General features: G+C 38.8%; 1 pseudogene across 1 annotated transcript in view; it reads right to left on the bottom strand.

Moving 5' to 3' along the window:
• Positions 1–11,445: 11,445 nt before the first annotated feature.
• The window catches only part of LOC311170239 (dihydrolipoyllysine-residue succinyltransferase component of 2-oxoglutarate dehydrogenase complex, mitochondrial-like), a 78,096-nt pseudogene continuing 68,912 nt past the window's right edge, over positions 11,446–20,629 (bottom strand). Inside the window, exon 2 of the transcript in view lies at positions 11,446–12,298. The product of the transcript in view is annotated as a dihydrolipoyllysine-residue succinyltransferase component of 2-oxoglutarate dehydrogenase complex, mitochondrial-like (transcript). The remainder of the gene's footprint in view (positions 12,299–20,629) is intronic.

Below are 20,629 nucleotides of genomic sequence, written 5' to 3'. Positions count from 1 at the left end.
TCTGTTTTGGAGGCACTTAGATTGCTTCCATAGTTTGACATAAGGACAATTATAAACAGTGTAGCAATAAACATAGACAGCAAGATTCCTTTGGGTTGTATTTTTTAATTTTTCAGGTAGAAGTCTAGCACTAGAATTCCTGGGATATATGACAAACTCATTTTTTAAAAGTTTTATTTATTTATGCATACAAGATCTGGGGCACAGGCCAGAGATGCGGGGGGTAGGGGTGGTGAGAGGATTCACCAGAGACAGAGTGGGGAACAGAACAGGCAGACTGACTGAAATACACTGCTGAGGGGAGCAGTGGACGAGACAGGAGAGGTCTGCTTCACCATGTGGGGTACTCTCTGGCTGGTTGGGGATCGAACTCGTGCCGCAGAGGCTGCGGATTACTTCATAGTGCCGTGCTTAACCCCTTGTGCCACAAAGGAGGACCCAACAAACCCATTTTTAATATTTGAGCTACATTCATACTGTTTTTGATAATGACTGTACCGTTCTGCATAACCTCAGAAGTGTATGAGGGTTCCATTGTTTCAAATCCTCATCAGCACTTGTTTCTGGTGGTTTCAGTATGGGTCATGCTCACATGTGTGAGGTGGCATCACATTGTAGTCTTAATTTGCACTTCCCTGATTACAACTGAAGATGACCATTTTTCATTTGCTGATTTTCAGTCTGTATGCCTTCTTTGGAGAAGATTAGTCCTGCCAATTTTTTGTTTGGGTTATTTTCTTTGTTTTTGTTAAGTTGTATGAGTTCTTTGTAGACCTTACGTGTGAGTCACTTAGATTTTAGATTTTTTATATGCAAATTAATCCCTAAAGGGATTCAATCCTAAAGGGATTGAATGAAATTAGTGACAGTAGTGAAGCTAATATGTCATGAAGTGATTTCCCTATATTTTCTCCTGTGTATTTCCTGCTCAGGTCTTACATCAAAGATTTTTAGAATTCATTTGATTTTTGAGTATGATGTGGGGTAGTGGTCTATTTTAATTATTTTGAATGTAATTTTCCAGTTTTCCCAAGATCATATATTGAAGAGAATTTCCTTGTTTTAATGCTTGTACTTGGCATCTTTTGTCATGGATTGACTGTCCTTATAGTTGTAGGATTATTTCTGGGTTTGCAATTCAATTCTGTTGGTCTGCATGTTCATTCTTGTTCCAGTACCATGCTGTTCTAATAATCAACACTCTATAATATAAAGTATGGAAATGTGATATGTCCACTTATTTTTTTGCCAGGACTGATTTGACATTTCAAGGTCTTTATGATTCCATATAAATTGTTTATTTCAGCTCATTAACAAATTTTATTTATAATTTTATTGCAATTGGATAGTAAATTTATTTAAGTAGGTTGACAATTTAAACAATGTTGATTCTTATTTTTTTTAAGATTTGTTTATTTTATACAAGAACTGGGGTACAGGCCAGAGGTGCAGGAGGTGAGAGGATTCACTGAAGACAGAGTGGGGGACAGAACAGGCACACTTACTGAAATACACTGCTGAGGGGAGCAGCAGGTGAGACAGGAGAGGTCTGCTGTGCCATATGTGTAGCTCCCTGGACAGCCGGGGATCAAACAGATAGCATGCTGTAATGGCTGTGGATAGCTTCATAGTGCTGTGCTTAACCTCTTGTGCCACAAGGGAGGCCCTAAATAATGTTGATTCTATCAATTCATGAACAAACAACATTTTTTTTTTCATTTCTTTGTGTTTTCTACTTTTTTAAAACACTGTTGTAATTTTATTTGTGTACATCTTTTACCTCTATTGTTAGGTTTATGCCTAGGTATTTCCTTTGTTAATATAAATGGGATTGTTATATTAATTTCCTTCTCTTCCATTTCATTGTATATAGGGAAACAACTTATTTTTGTGTATTGATTTCATATCCTGTCACTGTATTATACTGATTATTTCAATTAGATTTCCATGGAGTCTTGCTGGTCCTCCATGTGTGTTATCATGGAAACAATGATAGTTTTCCTTTTTACCATCCATATTTCTTGTATGTGTTTCTCTTATTAATTATTTTAGCCAGTATATCTGATACTGTGTTGATAGTACTGATGTGAGTAGACATCATTGTCTTGTCCTGGATCTTAGTGGATACATTTTCAGAATTATTTTTACTGTGGGTATGTTATATATGGATTATACTATTTCATTTTCCATTAATTCCTAGAATTCCAAGGGTTTTTCATCAAAAATGGTGGTTGGATCTATCAAGTGCTTCCTCAGCATCTATTCATGTGATCAAATGTTTTTTGTTTTTCTTTTTGCTGATGTGGTAAATTACACTGATTTGTTTTCACATGTTGAACCGTTCTTGTGTCCCTGGTATTCATCTTATTTAGTCATGGTGTATGATCCTTTTAATGCATTTTTGGATTTAGTTTACTAATATATTATTGATTATATTTGCATCTGTGTTCAATAGGAGAATTAGACTGTGGTTTTCCTTTTCTTGTATTAATATTGGCATTAGAATAACATTTGAGCAGGTATTCTTTCATCTTTGAAGTTTTGGCGGAATTCATTAGTGAGCTATTTGTTTCTGTACTTTTATTTTTTGGAAGAGTTTTGTTTACTCTTTCAATGTTCTTGCTTGTGATTATTTTTTCAGGATTTCAGGATCTTCCCTATTCAGTCTAACATGGCTGTATAATTCTAAGAATTTGTCCACCTCTTCTATTTTATTGAATTTCTCAATACATAAGTGTTCATAAGAGTCTCTGATTACCTCTGAATTTATGTAATGTCTGTTGTGATTTCTCCTCCTTTATTTTGGATCCCATTTATTTGAAATTTCTCCTTTTCTTAATGAGCCTTGATAGATTTTTGTCTATTTTGTTTATTTTTTGAACAACCAGAATTTGGTGTTGTTAATATTTTGATCTGTCCATTAGGGAAAGTATAATATTTAAGTCTCAGGCCAGAAATGTGCTTATTTCCAACATCAAATTTTTCAGAGTTGATAGCAAATGCCTAATATATTTTGGTATCCCTTTATTTGATTAATGTAAATTGATGAGTTTTATGTCTTTTTAATATATTATTTCCCTAATCATTATAAATTGTCTCCCTCCCTGTCTCTTTTTACCTTTTAAAACTGAAAATACATTTTGTCTGATGTAGTTATTGCTGTCTCCTCCTTCTTTTGTCCCCAATTTTATTATAGGGTTATTTTCAGTCTTTTGATTTGAGTCTATGTTTATCTTTAGAGTTTATGCATGTCTGTTGGAGATAGTAGAAGGTTGGGTTCTATTTCCTGATCCAACCATATTGTTTATGTCTTTTAATTGTCAAGTGGAATCCATTTATATTCCTTGAATATAGATATCTGAATATCTATAGCTGCCACTTTGTCTTCATATTTTGTGGTTCAATCTATTTCACTTTTCAGTCCTTGGTGAATGTCCCTCACTTCAATTTAAAAGGGAAGAAACTCCTTTCAATATTTCATGGAGGGGTGAATCATATTTACAAACACCTTCAGTTTATCTGTCTGTCACCTCCTAACTGAATGAGAGCCTTATAGGATAGAGTATTCTTGGCTGGCAGTTTTTGTCTTTAGACTATGCCATTTCATTCTCTCCTTCCTCAGAGTGTTTCTTCAGAGATTTTGGTGATTCTTTTTTTTTTTTTTTTAATAGAGGCATGTTTTATTTATTTATTTGTTTGTTTGTTTGTTTTGTTTATACATGCACTGGGTACAGTCAGAAGCGCGGGAGGGTGAGAGAATTCACCAGAGCCAGAGCGGGGAGCAGAGCAGGCAGAAGGACCTAAGTACACTGCTGAGGGGACCAGCGGGCGGCAGGAGAGGTCTGTGCGCCATGTGGGACCCTCCTCCAGTGGCTGGGGAGCAACCGGGGATCGAACCGGCGCTGCAGAGGCCGCGGGCAGCTTCGCAACCCAGCGCTCAACCACTGCGCCACCGGGGAGACCCTCTTCAGAGATTTTGGTTATAGCCTGATTCACAAGTTATCTGCTACTTTTCCTTTACCAGCTTCAATATTTTTCTTTGTTTTAAACTCCTGGACATTTCGCTACAATTTGTCTTGATTTAGGTCTTATTTTATGTACTCCTGGGTTATTTTAGTCTCCAGATTCTTTACATTTTCCTCTATTATCTCTTTAAATGAACTTTCCATTCATTTTTCTCTGTCTTCATTCTCCAGTATTCCAATTATTCTTATGTTCCCTTTCCTCAGGGATTCTGATATTTTTGGTGTATTTTTTTTAGTTTAATTTCTCTCTTTTTATCTGGGTTATTTGTTTAGTCTCATTTTCATGCATCCTAGTTTGTCCTTCTATTTGAACTATTATTCTTCTGTAACTTTCTTCTCTTTTTATTTCCATTTCCATTATTTCTCTTTTCATATCCTGAATATACAATGTTATATTATAGAAAGCTTAATTTTCTATCTTCTGTTTGTTGATTTTATTTCAAAGGACATTCTTTTGTTTTTCTCTGTTTTCTTTGTATTCTTCCATTTCTTTGAATTTCTTTATCATGATATTTTAAATTCTGTGTTTGATAGGAGTGATGCATCTTCTATGCCTTTGAGTTTGGGTTTGGATATTTATACATTCTTAGTGTTGTATTATTCCCCTGAGGACTAATTCTGACTTTTTTTTCTTTTTGCACCCCAATATTATTTTAGGGTTCTGCTGTTGTAGGGGCAGCTTCTGCTGGGTGTGATACCTCTTCTGGTGAAGGTCCAAGGGTCTGACTAGTCGAGCAAATGTAGGCTGGCAGGATCTTAAATGTTCACACACAGAGAGTCCTGGCTTCACTCTGACTCCTTTCCTTGGCATCATTCTGGTCTATTTGATAGTACTTTGTGTCGGGGACCAGCCTCCAGCAAAATGTTGTGTCAGGGGTTCCTGAAAGCATGAGACAGCATTGGTGAAAACGAAAGGACTGAAACTTAAGGGCTGAGGGGAAGGGAATGAGGAGACACCGACACTTGGTGAGGTGTTAGTATTTTCTGCTGAAAAACTATTTCCTATTGAATTTATAAACTGTGCCCAAAGAACATGGCTTCTGAATGGAACTTCATCCTCTAACAGTAACAATTTCTTTCTAATAAATCCCCAATTTTTCATGTCAGGAGCAAACTAGATTTATGTTGTCATCTGAAAGAAACTCTCCAAAACTCAAGTACGATATTTGTTTTATAAGACATTGTAAATTAGTCTATAAAAAAAGATAGCATCCCATGAAATATAAGAAACAAATTTATTAAGACTTCTGGTTTCCTTATTTAGTATCTTTAGTGATGATATGACTGTGACACAGGAATGAATAACTTAAATTGTGTCTGGAGACTCTGTGAATTAAGAGTATGTCTGGGGAGTCTTAAGAAAAGTACTGGAATAAGAGAGCTCAGAAAGAGAGACAATTCTAGTGAACTGAGAGCATCCTTTTTCTGTTTCTGGCAGAGTTCTTTTTGGGACCTAAAATGAGAAAACTAGTTGATATGCAAAAGTAAATTTGAAAATATTAAAAAAATAGATTGTTGTTCTGCTCCCCACTGTCTCTGGTGAATCCTCTCACCTCCACACTTCTGGCTTACACCCCAGTTCTTGCATGCACCAATATATAAATCTTTACTGGGCCTCCTCTGGTGGCGCGGCAGTTAAGTGCTGGGCTGTGAAGCTGCCTGCAGCCTCTGCAGTGCTGGTTCGATCCATGGCTGCTGGTGAGGGTCCCACAAGGAACACAGACCTCTCCTGCCATGCCCACTGCTTCCCTCAGTGGTGTGTTTCTTCAGTCTGCCTGTTCTGTTCCCTGCTCTGGCTCTGGTGAATTCTATCACCTTCCCGCACTTCTGACTGTGCCCAGTGCTTGTATAAATAAATAAATAAATCTTTAAATAAATCTTTAAATAAATAAATAAATATTTACGAGTAAATAGGTAAATAAATAAATAATAGATTGCACAGCACTTGCACAGGATTGTGAACTGTGCTATTGCTATTATTCAGATTGGAAAATGTCATAACTAACAGGGCATTGAATAGAATATAGAGAATAATTTTCTTAAATCCCAGAAACTAATTATTCCAAAGAGTACTCTGGTCCCCTATAATAAACTTTAAGAGCAAAATCCAAAAGGCTTAAACTTTTTCCCAGTAACTTATCTGCATCATAGTGCAAATCCCAAGAAGGTAAAATCATAGTGGTTAGTGTTTAATAAATAATTTCCAGGGATGTAAAGAAGCATGAAAACAAAGCCTAATGTAACCAGAAATACCAGCTTAAGTCTGACTATTGCTGCCAAAACAAATGAACAGACATATGAATTAGATACATAAGTTGCACTTTATTGTCAAAAAGCCAGTAATCTGAGAGAACAGAAGGTATATTACCCCTTCCCCAAATGTTCTGAAATATCATCTCAAATTGGCTTTTTTTCTAGTGAGTTAAACAAAGATAGTTAATCATAAGCAAACAGCCCATCATACCCATCAGCCCATCACAGCTGATGTCCATGATATTCATCATGTTTGGTACCTAGAGTTTGCTGTCATCTCCTTGGTCATCTTTACCCAGTTACATCCTATTTTCTGAACCTGAGGCCATCAATATCTGGCACTTCCTCAAGTGTCATGGGAAAGGCATCTCATATTAAAACAAGAATTTCTGTTCAAAGAAAGAGATAATAAGTCATATGGCGTTGTGTGCAGCCTATGTTGTATGTGTACATGCAGATTCCTACAATGGGTATAGTGTCCTTCCCTTTCTACATAGCTTCTATCACCATTAAGGGGATAACTCAGTTCATCAAAATTTACTCAGAATTACATAAATTACATAGATAGTAGTTATACATTTTTAAAACAGCAATTAATCATTGAAGTCCATATATTAAGAAAAGCATGCAGATATGTCTAGAACATAATAAAGATTCAAATAAAACTTTTTCTAAAGAGAAACTCAGCATTGTCTTAAATTTAAAAAAAAAATTGCTTGGTAAGAATAGGGGCAGAATAGATATTGCTGATGAGGATATTAGTACATTTAATGATATAGCCATAAAACCTATCTCAATAAAACACACAACAAATAATGAAAATAAATAAAATGTGCATCTGGGCCACTTCAAATGATTGGATGCATGTGTAATTTAATTCCCTAATAAATATTAGAGGGAATCAAAGTATGACAAAATAATGGCTCAAAATTTCTAACATATATACTCTCAGATCTAAAACTTACAGCATACCCTCGTTAAAAAAATAAAGTATAAAGCAATTCCAAGCGACATGATAATTTTTTTTAATAAAATAAATAGAGCTTCCCCTGGTGGCACAGAGGTTGAGTGCTGGGCTGAAAAGCTGCCCACAGCCTCTGCAGCGCAGATTTGAATCCCGGCCACTGGCGAGAATCTCACTGGGGAGCAGTCCTCTCTTACCACACCCACTGCTCCCCTCAGCAGTGTATTTCATCACTCTGCCTGTTCTGTTCCCCACTCCAGCTCTGATGAATTCTCTCACCCTCTGGCACTTCTGGCTGTACCCAGTGCTTGTATAAATAAATAAATAAATAAATAAATCTTTTTAAAAAATAAAGTAAATAAAGTGGGCACACAGGATTCCAAAAAGGTTTCTATTGCGACATTCATGGAGAAGAAACTTAGACATCAAAATAAGGGACCTGATAAACTGGATACTGATGCAGGATTTCACCCCTAAACATTTCACCCTTAAAGACCTTTCTGGAGTATTTCAAAGAGATCACTATCAGTATTACAAGAATTACATCAACATGAAGAAACACATCTATGGTGTTAAATGCCTGTAAGTTTGTCAACTATAGTTATTCTTATCAAGAATTCAAACAGAAGTGGCCAGCAACAATCACTGCAGAGAGCCTAGTGTGGACGGAAAATTCCACATTCCTGACCTTAGCCCAGCACCCCTGAATCATTTCATACTTAAATTGAGAAGGAATTCTCAATAAAAGATGACTGATTTGGGACAAAAAAAAATCATAAATTATAAACACAATAAGAGGAAACTTATTTTGTACAAAACAAACAAAAAATATAACATATTTACCATCAGAAACATTGCAACTGTGTGAAAACCAGAAGACTTTGTTGCAACATTTTATATTACTGAAAGAAACAAATTAGTCAATTTGATTTTTAGCTGAATGCATTTTAAAATTTATGGTAAATTTCTAGTTAAGATATTATTTAATAGATCAGTTTCCCTCAATATTCCATTCAAAATTCAACTAAATGCCTGAAAATAATTCAACACCCAATCATAAAATCATTTTGAATTTTGGGTGGAATAAAGAAGGCAAACTAGCAAAGGACTTCAGAGTTTAGAGAGAGTCACCATGATGAGCTGTCTGAATTCTATTTATTTCCCACATATCCTGAACTGTGTGCACAGCGGCTTCTTAGCCAGAACTACCAGAAGGCATAGAAAAAAAAAAAAAATAGGACGTCCCTGGTCGAGGGCAACACTGTGAAGCTGTCCGCAGCCTCTGCAGCGTGGGTTTGATCCCTGCTGGCTGGCGAGAATCCCACATGGCGAAGCATGTCTTGCCCACTGCTCCCCTCAGCAGTGTATTTCGTCAGTCTGCGTGTTCTGTTACCCACTCTGTCTCTGGTGAATCCTCTCACCCTCCCGCACATCTGGCCTGTACCCCAGGTCTTATATAAAAACGAATAAATCTTTAAAAAATAAAGGAAAATAATTACTCTCTTTTGATAAAATAAGAGGAAGATGGGCATTTCTTAGTCTAAACATTTACCCATAGCCAAAAGTGCTAGTAGGTTTCACTGGACAAACTCAAACTTCACTCATACTGGTCATATCTGGGCCAATCTGCCTTCAGCAAGAACATCCCAATAAGGGACCCAGAAAGTCTCATACATATCCCACCCTATCAGAAGTATAAGCAGGTGGGGCATCCCTGCTGGCACAGGTGTTAAAGACAGCACTCTCAAGCTACTACAAGCCACCTCAGCATGAGTTTGATCCCAGTGGGCCAGGAAGCTGACCAACATGGCACAGTAGACCTCTGCTGTCTCGCCCGCTGCTCCCCTCTGCAGTGTATTTCAGTAGATCTGTCTGTCTGATCTGTTCCCCACTCTCTCTGGTGAATCCTCTCACCTACCTCCCCCTCCTCAGCTTACATCCCAATTCTTGCATGCATAAATAAATCTTAAACCAAAAAAAAAAAAGCATCAGCTGGTGGACTTGTTTTCCTTTATCAGCAGTGTTATCAGGTCAGTGATCTCCTAATCCTCTATCCAAAATCAGACAATCATTCAGACCAAGAAGAGCCAAAGCAACTTTGAGAAAGAAGAAAAATGCTTGAGAACTTAAACCTACATTAGCCAATATAATGTATTAATAGTGTCAAATTACACACAAAAAAACACTGGAAGAAAATAAAGTCCAGACTGACATGCGTATATTCATTAAAATCTATAGTTTTATAACACTATATTATTAGAAGTAAAAATGAAAAATAAAAGCCAAAACTGATTTTTAAATGTGATCTGAAGCAGTGTGGAGAATGGATACTGTTTTCAAGAGATGTTGGAACAATTAGATATCAATATGCCAAAAAATAACGAAAATCATGCTTGACACTACTATATATTGTTTTTTTTTTGAAAGCATCTGTCTTTTAATTTGCATTCAAAATGGGTTTCCTTAAATATTTTACTCATGAATTATTAATAGTGAAAACATAGTCATTGCTGCAGGAACTCAGCACTGGTTCCCACCCTTCCCCCCGCCCCAATCTCTAGTCCTTGCTTCTTTGCTCAAGTGAAACTCTGCACTAAACATATGACTCTCACTATGAACTCTCAGCAGTCTTATGTCTGGATGTAGTTGAACACAAAGCAATGAATCCCAGTAACTTTCACAAGAGAGATACATTTAAGTTTGCTCCAAGGATTTCCAAAGATTGCACCCAGACATAATGGACAGCATCTTAGAGATGACATCATACATTTCCCCACTGTGTACTAATGTCTTGGGGCTGTTCCCACCACATCCCAGCCTCCCCCAGATCTATGTTCTGCAGAGTATGAACTAAGTCCTGACTCCTTAAGGTCCATAATGCAGAAATGAACACAGCTTCTTCATCAGTCCATATACTTATACCAATATAATATTTAAAAGCTAAAGTTAATCTGAGTCAGTCCAAGGGAAACCTCCCTCACCCCAGTCTTTACGTGGCTCCAGGCCTGGTTGCGACCATGCTCTGTTCCACTGTCGCAATGTGCTAGAATCTACACTAAATCAAAATAATAAGCTAGAATGGTTCCCAGCAGCTGAAACCATGTGTGACTGCAAAAATGATTCTTCTTGGCATGAGGCAATGATGGAGAGCTGGAGGGCTGGCCGGGGTTCTGCTCTGTTCTTGTTTATAAGGTACAATCTCAGGGGGAATCTGCTTTCTCTTTCTGCAACACAGCCTTCCATGCTTCCACCCAGTTCCCTGGCCTGTGCTTATTGAAAGAGGTAAGATTGTCATCTTGAGGTATGTTCCTGAAGGCACTCTGGATTCCAATATAAAACTGAAGTCAAAGAGTCAAACTTCTATTGTTCTATCATAGAGTATTTAAAAATAGAATCTTATTGCATTTATGCCAATAGATATATTGCTATGAGAATTGCATAATCTTAATAAACATTTTTACATTTGGAGGTGAGAGAGTGACACAAAGGAGCTCAAGCAGCTGCTAGGACTGAGTGGAGTCTCTGCTAGCAACTCAGGAAGCCCCTGAGCTCCAAACTAAGGAGATCTCTGAGTAGCACCCAGACTTGTAACCAACCAAACTGGGTCTTTTACTTGCTTCCACACAGTCAAACTGAGTTATAAGAGTTGTATTTTCATGAAGGAATTATATTCCAGATGGCCAACAAGGGAGATATTGTTGAGGGGTGGCTCTCCAGACTCCCTTGATGACTATCTTGAATAAAACTACTTCATATGAAGACAATTCTCTTGATTCAGAGAGTCAAAGGCATGATTTGGTTGGTTAAATTCACTTTAGAACAACAGAATATATCTATCTATCACCAAGCTAACCCTGACCCATGAAGGGGCAGGGAGAAAAATTTTTTAGCTAATAATGCATGGTTAATATGTAGGGCTTGTGGCTTCCTTCTAAAGGTCAAACAGGAGACCTCTGTTGTCCTCTAAGGTCATCTGGATTTTGCAGAGAAATGTCACAGTTTCTCCTCTTTGCTGATAATCAGTGGCTGATCACAGGTCATTGCCACATACATCATGTGTCACACCTACATGTTGCCTCCCATAACCTGTCAAAGATGCCATGCATATGCAAGATGACAGACTGGACAAGGGTCCATGGGTTTGATAATGCATGTTACAGAGAGAGCTGAAAAATTCTTTGCTAATGGTGAAAATACCACTATCTATATTTTCAATGACAAGTTCATTCTTTTGGGTCTTTCCTCCCAAAAGAGGAGATGTGTATGATTCATAACTTCTACATTCCTAGTGACAAAAACCACCAGACCCCTTGGAGTGGCCACCACAACACTGATATCAATATAATCCCTATACACCACCTCTTTGGTTGTGTAATCAATCATAGCATTTACAACAGGCTGCTCCTGCAAGGCATATGTCAAGGCCTGAAAAATGCTGAGATGAAGCCTCGTTTGAGGTTCTGTTTCTTTAGGAAATCATCTTTGTGCCAAACTGTCATCTCCTGGATGTTATTCAAGTCAATTTCACTCGAAGTAGTAAGCACTGCACACACATTCTGGGCTTCTTTCAGACACTGAGCAATTTGCTGCCGCATCCTGTTCAATTTCTCTAAATGTTCCTTGCCAACTCCTGGCTCAGTTATAGGACAGGCAGCAGTAGGTTTTACTGCAGATACCAATTTTCCAGCAGGGGGTTGTAAGGGAGGGCACAGGTGGTATCTAAGTCAGTATGGATACTGCAGGGGCTGGAGGAAATACTGATGCTGCAGGCTTTGCTTTTGGGGGTGCAGCAGCATGAGCTTAGGATGGCTTGGCCTTATCAGGAGCAGCACCATTTTTCCTGAGTGTGAATGAGGAGTGCCTCCTTCTACTTTTCTTATGTCAGGTACATAAGAACTTCAATCACACCATTGCAGGTGAGGGGACCTATAAAGATGCCTTGTCAGGTTCACTCTTGCAAACCACTTCATCTTCTGCAACTTTGTCTCCAACAGCTTTCTCCCAACTGACATCCCACCTTGTGCCAGATTCTGAAAATGCTGGGGTTTTGCAATAACTGCTTCATTCGTGTGCACAGCTGAATTTCTGAAGAAACAGACAGTGAAGATACTGCCGTTGTTAATGACAATCATCCAGTTGTGAGGGTAACCTGACAGTATTTTTGGATCAAAATTTGAAGGTCATAGAATATTAAGCAATGTGTGAGGAATTCTCAAAGCTAAAAGATACAATCCTGAGGAGACAAGACAACTGAATATAACATAGTATTTTGGATGGAATTAGAACAGAAACAAGATATTAAATAAAAAGAAGGAAATGTGAATAGGATATGCACTTCACTCAATTATAATGTACCAATATTGGTTCATTAATTGTAAAAAAATGTACAATAATAATGCACAATTTTAAAAGTAAGGAAAACTGGTTGAAAAAAATTATAGAAGATGTATTGAATTTGCAATTTTTCTGTAAATGCAATATTTTAAGTATTTAAAGATTATTAAATAATATAATTGGGGGCCTCCCCTGGTGGCACAGTGGTTGAGAGATGGGTTGCGAAGCTGCCCTTAGTCTCTGCAGTGCGGTTTCGATCCCGGGCCGCTGGGCAAGAGTAGCACATGGCGCGAAGACCTCTCTGGCCGCCCGCTGCTTCACACAGCAGTGTATTTGATCAGTCTGCCTGTTCTGCTCCCCTCTCTGGCTCTGGTGAATTCTCTCACCCTCCCGTGCTTCTGACTGTGCCCAGGGCTTGTATAAATAAATAAATAAATGAATCTAAATTTTAAAAATAATAATAATATAATTGAAAGCAAGAAAACAAATTATGTCATTTTCTTTTTTTTAATATTTATTTATTTATTTATGCATTTATTTATTTGATTAATTTATTTATACAAGCACTGGGTACAGTCAGAAGCGGGGGAGGGTGAAAGAATTCACCAGAGCTAGAGCGGGGAGCAGAGCAGGCAGAAGGACCGAAGTACACTGCTGAGGGGACCAGCGGGCAGCAGGAGAGGTCTGCGCGCCATGTGGGACCCTCCTCCGGTGTCACGGGAGCAGCCGGGGATCGAACCGGTGCTGCAGAGGCTGTGGGCACAGCTTCGCAACCCAGCGCTCAACCGCTGCGCCACGGGTGAGGAGGCCCTTATGACATTTTCAAGACACTTAAGAAAATGAAAAATGACAAGCCCAGGGTAGGATGAAATATTTCAAAGCATATCTCTGATAAAAAGTTTTACTCACAAAATATAAATAATTTTGTAAATTTAGTTTATAAGTACACGAAGTAAATCATACACTTCATTTACACAAGTTAGACAACATGTATAAATATTGATTCAAATATGCTATACCAGGGACTCCCCGGTGGTGCAGCAGTTTCACGCTGGGTTGCAAAGCTGCCCGCAGCCTCTGCAGCGCCAGTTCGATCCCCGCCGCCAGAGAGGGTATCACATGGCGTGCAGATCTCTCCTGCAGCCTGTAGCTCCCCTCAGCAGTGTACTTCGCTCCTTCTGCCTGTTCTGCTCCCGCTCTGTCTCTGGTGAATTCACTCACCCTCTAGCACTTCGCACTGTACAAAGTGCTTGTATAAATAAATAATCTTAAAAAAAAAATGCTATACCAATGACAAATAAGAACATTTTTATTTATTTTATTTTTTTCATTTTTTTTAATAGAGGCATGTTTTTATTTATTTATTTATTTGTTTGTTTGTTTGTTTATACATGCACTGGGTACAGTCAGAAGCGCGGGAGGGTGAGAGAATTCACCAGAGCCAGAGCGGGGAGCAGAGCAGGCAGAAGGATTGAAGTACACTGCTGAGGGGAGCAGCGGGCAGCAGGAGAGGTCTGCGCGCCATGCGGGACACTCCTCCGGTGGCTGGGCAGCAGCCAGGGATCGAACTGGTGCCACAGAGGCCGCGGGCAGCTTCACAACCCAGCGCTCAACCGCTGCGCCACCGGGGAGGCCCAAGAACATAACATTTTTAATACCACAAGTCGTAATGAAAGTGCAAATTAAAAACACAATGAGGGGCCTCACTGGTGGTTCAATGGGTTAAGCTTCAGCACTATGAAGCAATTTGCAGTCACTGCAGCCTGAGTTCAGTACTCAGCCAGGGAGTTGACCCACATGGCACAGCAGACCTCTCTTTTCTTGCCTGCTGCTCCCCTCAGCAGTGTATTTCAGTCAATTCGCCTGTTCTGTCCCCAACTCTGTCTCTGGTGAATCCTCTCACACCTTGCACCTCTGACCTACACCCCAGCTTTTGCATGCATAAATAAATCATTCTTAGAGAAAATAAAAATACAGTGATTTACCAGTAGAGACTATTAGAAATGTTCATATCCAAAGGCTTGATCATGCCACATGTTGGTGAGAATGTAGAGGAATTGAATCTCTCATCTATTTCTAATAGGAATTAAGTTGTACAAACATTTTAGAAAATACCATTATGGTGTCTGGTGTCTTAAAATGTTATCATACTTTCACATATGATTCAGTCTTCCCATCCCTTTTTATTTACATGAGAAAAGAGAAATTTCTTTTCCCAACAAATGCAAATATTTCATAAAATGTATCTGCAATAGGCAATAATTGCAAATAGTACAAATGCTTAGCATTAGCTGAATAAACAAAGAAATTATGAAAGAATGTCTGTAGATTAAGAATTAATGAATATAGATGCAGACCACAATATGGAGGATCTCAAAATAAATGTGCTAAATAAATGATGCACACAATATAGAATAATACTATAAAATTACACACACACACACATATATATAAATCTATAGAAGGGCCTCCCCGGTGGCGCAGCGGTTGAGCGCTGGGTTGGGAAGCTGCCCGCGGCCTCTGCGGCGCCGGTTCGATCCCCGGCTGCTCCCCGGCCACCAGAGGAGGGTCCCACATGGCGCGCACACCTCTCCTGCCGCCCGCTGCTCCCCTCAGCAGTGTACTTCGGTCCTTCTGCCTGCTCTGCTCCCTGCTCTGGCTCTTGTGAATTCTCTCACCCTCCCGCGCTTCTGACTGTACCCAGTGCATGTATAAACAAAACAAACAAACAAATAAGTAAATAAAACATGCCTCTATTAAAAAAAAAAAAAGAAAGTGATTTAATAAAAAAATAAATAAATAAATCTATAGAAAAGTGAAATTGGCACATGATATATGTGCAAGTGTTGAAGCATTCACTTACTTGATTTATATTATAGTTTCATGGATACAAATGTTAAGCTATACTTTGCATTCATTTTGTTTATGTTATTCATACTTGGAGTGATTTATAAAAATTTGTCCTTTGGTTGGTATACTTTCTTTTATTTCAATCATTTTATCCTTATTTTACTTTTTAAATATTTATCTTATTTATTTATGTGTACAGGAACTGGGGTGTAGGCCAGAGGTGTGTGTGTGGGGGTGAGAGGATTCACCAGAAATGGAGTGAGGAGCAGAACAGGCAGATCTAATGAAATACACTGGTGAGGGGAGCAGTGGGTGAGACAAGGGAGTTCTGCTGTGCCATGTTTTTAGTTCGCTGGCCAGGGATCCAACTCATTCTGCAGTGGCTGGCGATACCTTGATAGTGATGAAATTTTAACTCTTGTGCTACCAGGGAGGCCCCCAATTTTCATCATTTTTTTTCACTAGGATATGAGAAATAGTGAATCACATTAGCCTCTGCTTTCTAAATTGTTAGTCAGATAAGGAGTCACAAAGAGATACGGAGAATAAAAGACATAAGTATCTTTTCCCATGCTAAGGCAAATTGCAATGTATGTTGCTACAAAAGAATTTATATATTCAGGGCCTCCCCGGTGGCCCAGAGGTAGAGCGCTGGGTAGCGAAGCAGCCCGCAGCCTGTGCAGCCCGGTTCGATCCCTGGCTGCAAGGCAAGGGTCCCACATGGCGCGCAGACCTCTCCTGCCACCCGCTGCTCCCCTCAGCAGTGTATTTGGTCAGTCTGCCTGTTCTGTTCCCTGCTCTGGCTCTGGTGAATTCTCTCACCCTCCTGCGCTTCTGACTTTACCCAGTGCTTGTATAAATAAATGAATTAATCTTAAAAAAACAGAATTTATATATTCAATATTAAATTTTCCAGAGTTATACTGTTAATTTTATATTTTATTATAAGTAAAGTGTGTGTGCACAAAATAAGGAGTCAAAAATTCATTGTTCTGCACTTTTGTTTACAATCAATCATAGTTTTAGATAGCTGACCTTTTTACAAAGTTAATTTGTATTTCCTCAATAACATAAATGAATTAAAATATTTGAAAAGTAGTTATATATAGTTTTTAGAGATAACTTCTTTTTAGCTTTTTCTTGTCTTATTTGCTTATTCTCAACACTTATAGTTATTTATACACAAACAAAACAATGCATGTTAAATATAGCTACAGGTATACCCCTAGTGCAAACTGAAATATCAGTTTGTTTATTAAATAAATATATGGAAGGTAAATATATGTCTTTGGTACATCAGCTTTACTAAAGACATTTACACTATAGTACAGGAGATATAAAGTAGACCAAGTATTACATTCAATGTAATACAAGCTGAAAAAAATATTTGTAAATGCTTTTCCCATTGTAAATGATACTTGGTCTTATTTTAAAATACAAACAAGTAATATTTAGATGTAAAAAGAGAAAATAAGATATTTCAAGCAATGGAAATAGCATGAGAGAAGTACTGAAGGGAGAAATAGCACATTGTTTGCCAGTTCTTATTACATCTTAGTAGTTTAAAAATCACTAGGAAAACCAATGAGTTCCCAGTCAGTGAACACCAAAACCTGAACAGCATACTACTGTGGCAAATCGAAAAGTAGAAATTATATGGAAAGTCACCTGGAAACATCAGTAGTGTGATATTATATCATAGTTGCTGGCCATCTGGCAGTAATTTTAAACTATGCTGCCAGAGAAAGACACAATTTGGCACTAAGTATGAAAACTATGATATTAAATATATATATATATATATATGCCTCCAAGAAGGGATAAACAGCCCCATATATTTATATCTTTTATTTCCTCATTATATTTCCTTTAGAAGACTTTGTTTTTAATTGTAGATATGTGTCAATTGTTATTCCAATCTAAAACCTTTACGGAGATCGTTATTGGTTATGTACTAATTGGCCACATGTAAATTAAATACGTATATGTATAATTTTATTTATTTTTTAAAGATTTATTTATTTATTCATACAAGAGTTGGGGTACAGGCCAGAGGTGTGCGGGATGAGATGATCCACCAGAGACAGAGTGGGGAATAGAACAGGTGCATTCACTTAAATACAGTGCTGAGGGGAGCAGCAGGTGAGTCAAGAGAGGTCTACTGTGCCTTGTGGGTCACCTCCCTGGCCAGAAATCAAACTTGTGCTGCAGTGGCTGAAGATAGATTCATAATTCTGGGTCTTACCTCCTGTGCCACCAGGGAGGCCCCTATAAATACAATTTTATAATACATTATTTAAGATTCAGGGGAGATGTTGGAGACCCCTGGAATCTGCAGTGCTGAGATAAGAGGGTCATTGAGGTCATGACTGGAACGCTGGTCAGCCTGGGCCAGAAAAACTGGCCCATGGTGTAGAAAATGATGTCCTTCCTTGAATCAGCAAAGCTAAGCCTGAGAAAGAAACAAATTTAGAATAGAGAACAGAACAAGTTGATAACACAGAACCTTGGCATTGAATGTGTGCCAGAATAATGCTGAATACTAAGAAATAAGAGAATGTATCATTGTATTGTAACCACATGGTGCAGCAGACCTCTTCTACCTGCCCCACTGCTCCCCTCAGCAGTGTATTTGAGTCAATCTGCCTGTTCTGCCACTCTGTCTCTGGTGTATCTTCTCATCCCACCCCCTTCTACCTTACACCCTAGCTCTTGTATGCATAAATAAATAAATCTTTATTATCATTTTTTTTAAGTAGCCTGGTAAAAGGACCGCAGACCTAAAGTCTATGACATTTTCAATTGAATCTTACCTATCTTTTTTTTCTTCCAAACCAGACTTAGGCCCCATAGACCCAGAATATGCAATAAAGTGGTAAAAATCTGTTCTCAGTTGTAATGTTCCTTTCTCTTTAAAAAAAATGGGTAATAATTTAAGTGAAAATAAGAAATCTGAGTATATTAAGCTCCTTCAAATTTTACTTAAATGTTCAGGAGTCAAAGTTCATATATCCACCTTCCAGGAGATTTTTTGCTTTGTAGAAGCTCACTGTCACTGCTTCCCTTAACAAAGGACGGTGGATCTAAAACAATGCGGAGAGATGGTGAAGTGTTTGTGGGTTGCTCACCGCCAAGGAGAGACTATTCCTCTATCAGTTTGGTCATTGTGTAATTTGATTTCCCTGGTGTTAAAACCTTTGCAGGGACAGGAGGACACACCCATATAAGAGCTGGCAGGCAGGTCAGAGAGGCTGTGGGTGAGAGGATTCACCAGAGACACAGTGGGGAGCAGAACAGGCAGACTGACTGAACTTCACTGCTGTGGGGAGCGGTGCGGGAGACAGGAGTATAGTGAGAGTGAAAAAGGCAGCGAGTCAGAAGGGGAGGATCCCCAAGAGGAAAAAAAAAAAAAAAAAACAAACAGAGTTTGAAAGACTGTAAACATAAGAAATGTAGGGGGATAAAAGAAATCTGGCCGCTGCCCCCTTTGCTTGATCACCCTGTACAAAGATTAAGATAAGGAGACTCCACCAGCCCCTACATCTTATTTGAAAAAAAAAAAAAATGTGACCCCTTTACAGGCCTTTGTTCCTAAGAAAGTTATGGGGATGATGAATAACATTAGAGTAGCTAGACAAGATGGTGATCTTGAGGCATATCTCAATCCAGTCATTATTGCACCGTTTGGACCAGGGTTCCATCCACAATTTCCTGAAGAAGTTCAGTATGATTACCATGCTATCTCTTTGAAAACTTTAAAATAATTCAAACAGGCTGTCAGTCAGCATGGTACCAGCTCTCTGTACAATATGGGGGTGCTGGATGGAATGGCTCAAGCAGAAAACTTTATCCCTTAGGCTTGGGGTCTGCTGGCCAGAACCTGTCTGTCACCTGTATTATTGCTGCAGTTCAGAACGTGGTGGGCAGATGAAGCCTGGCAGCAGGCTGTCTGCAATGATGCTGCTCAGGCCCCTGTGACCATTACAGAAGAACAATTGTTAGGATGGGGAGTTGGAATGGAGTCCAAGCACAGCTACAATATGATGATAGACGTGACTCAAGTTCGAGTCTGCTGCCTTAAGACATGGGATAAAATCTCCCCTTCCCGGGAGGTCACCCCTTCTTTTTACAGATTAAACATGGTCCTACTGAACCATACATAGAATTCATAGCCAGATTAAAACAAAATCTTGCTAAGACCATTGTCATGCCAGGATTGCGAGATCTTCTTTTAAAAATGTTAGCCTTTGACAATGCTAATGAAGACTGTCAAAAGGCCCTGTGGCTGGTCAAGCCTGCTAATGGAATATTGGAAGATTATATAAAAACATGTCAAGATATTGGATCTCATTCATACAATGCTAACCTTCTTGCATCTGCCTTCAAAAATTTGAACACAAACCAAATCAAGGGTAATTGTTATAATTGTGGAAAACCGGGACATTTAAAGCAGGATTGTCGTTCTTGAGGCAATTCCAAAGGACCGAACAGGAACCTGACAGTGTTGCAAGGACTGGGTCAACACCTGGAACGTGTCCTCGCTGTCCAAAAGGAAAACAATGGAAGTGTGATTGTTGTTCTAAATTTAATAATCAAGGTCAATATCTTGGGTCTGCAACAGATATTTGCAGGAAAATGGGCCCAGCCTCAGGCCCTGCAGTTACAATGCAGGGAATCTTGTAGATTGTACAAATTCTTCAGAATTAAGGTTCAAATTGATCACAGACCTTGTTTCAGTCACTGCAGAAAGTGTAGTAGTTGACTTAAGTATATCTGAGAATCGACTGCTCGCCCCTGCAGAAGATATAGTTAAACTTCCTACTGGGGTCTATGGCCTCTAGTACTTATGGCCTCTAGTACTTATCCCTTCCAGTTATTGCAGGCGAAAGAATAGCATAACTATTGTTCTTGCCTTAAATTAAAGTCAATTCCTTACCACACCAAAGGACAGGAGGATTCGGCTGCATTACCACTCAAATCTGGTATAATGCGGTCCTTCAGCCTCAGCACACAGAATGTGATCTTATTATACAAGGTAAGATACAGGGACAGATGTTTCTATAATTTCAAAAAAAAAGTCTGGCCTTTCTTCTGGCCCCTCCAAGAGACTGACATGTTGGTTTCCATTGTGGGGTGTGTTATCTCTGCATTGCAAAGCTCTAACATCCTCACAGATCAGTGTCCTGAAGGTCAGCAGGGCTTC

The sequence above is a fragment of the Talpa europaea genome (assembly GCF_964194135.1).
Source record: "Talpa europaea genome assembly, chromosome: 4".
Classification (NCBI taxonomy): domain Eukaryota; kingdom Metazoa; phylum Chordata; class Mammalia; order Eulipotyphla; family Talpidae; genus Talpa; species Talpa europaea.
The sequence above is the reverse complement of the archived record's forward strand: the minus strand, read 5'-3'. Positions and strand labels throughout refer to the sequence as shown.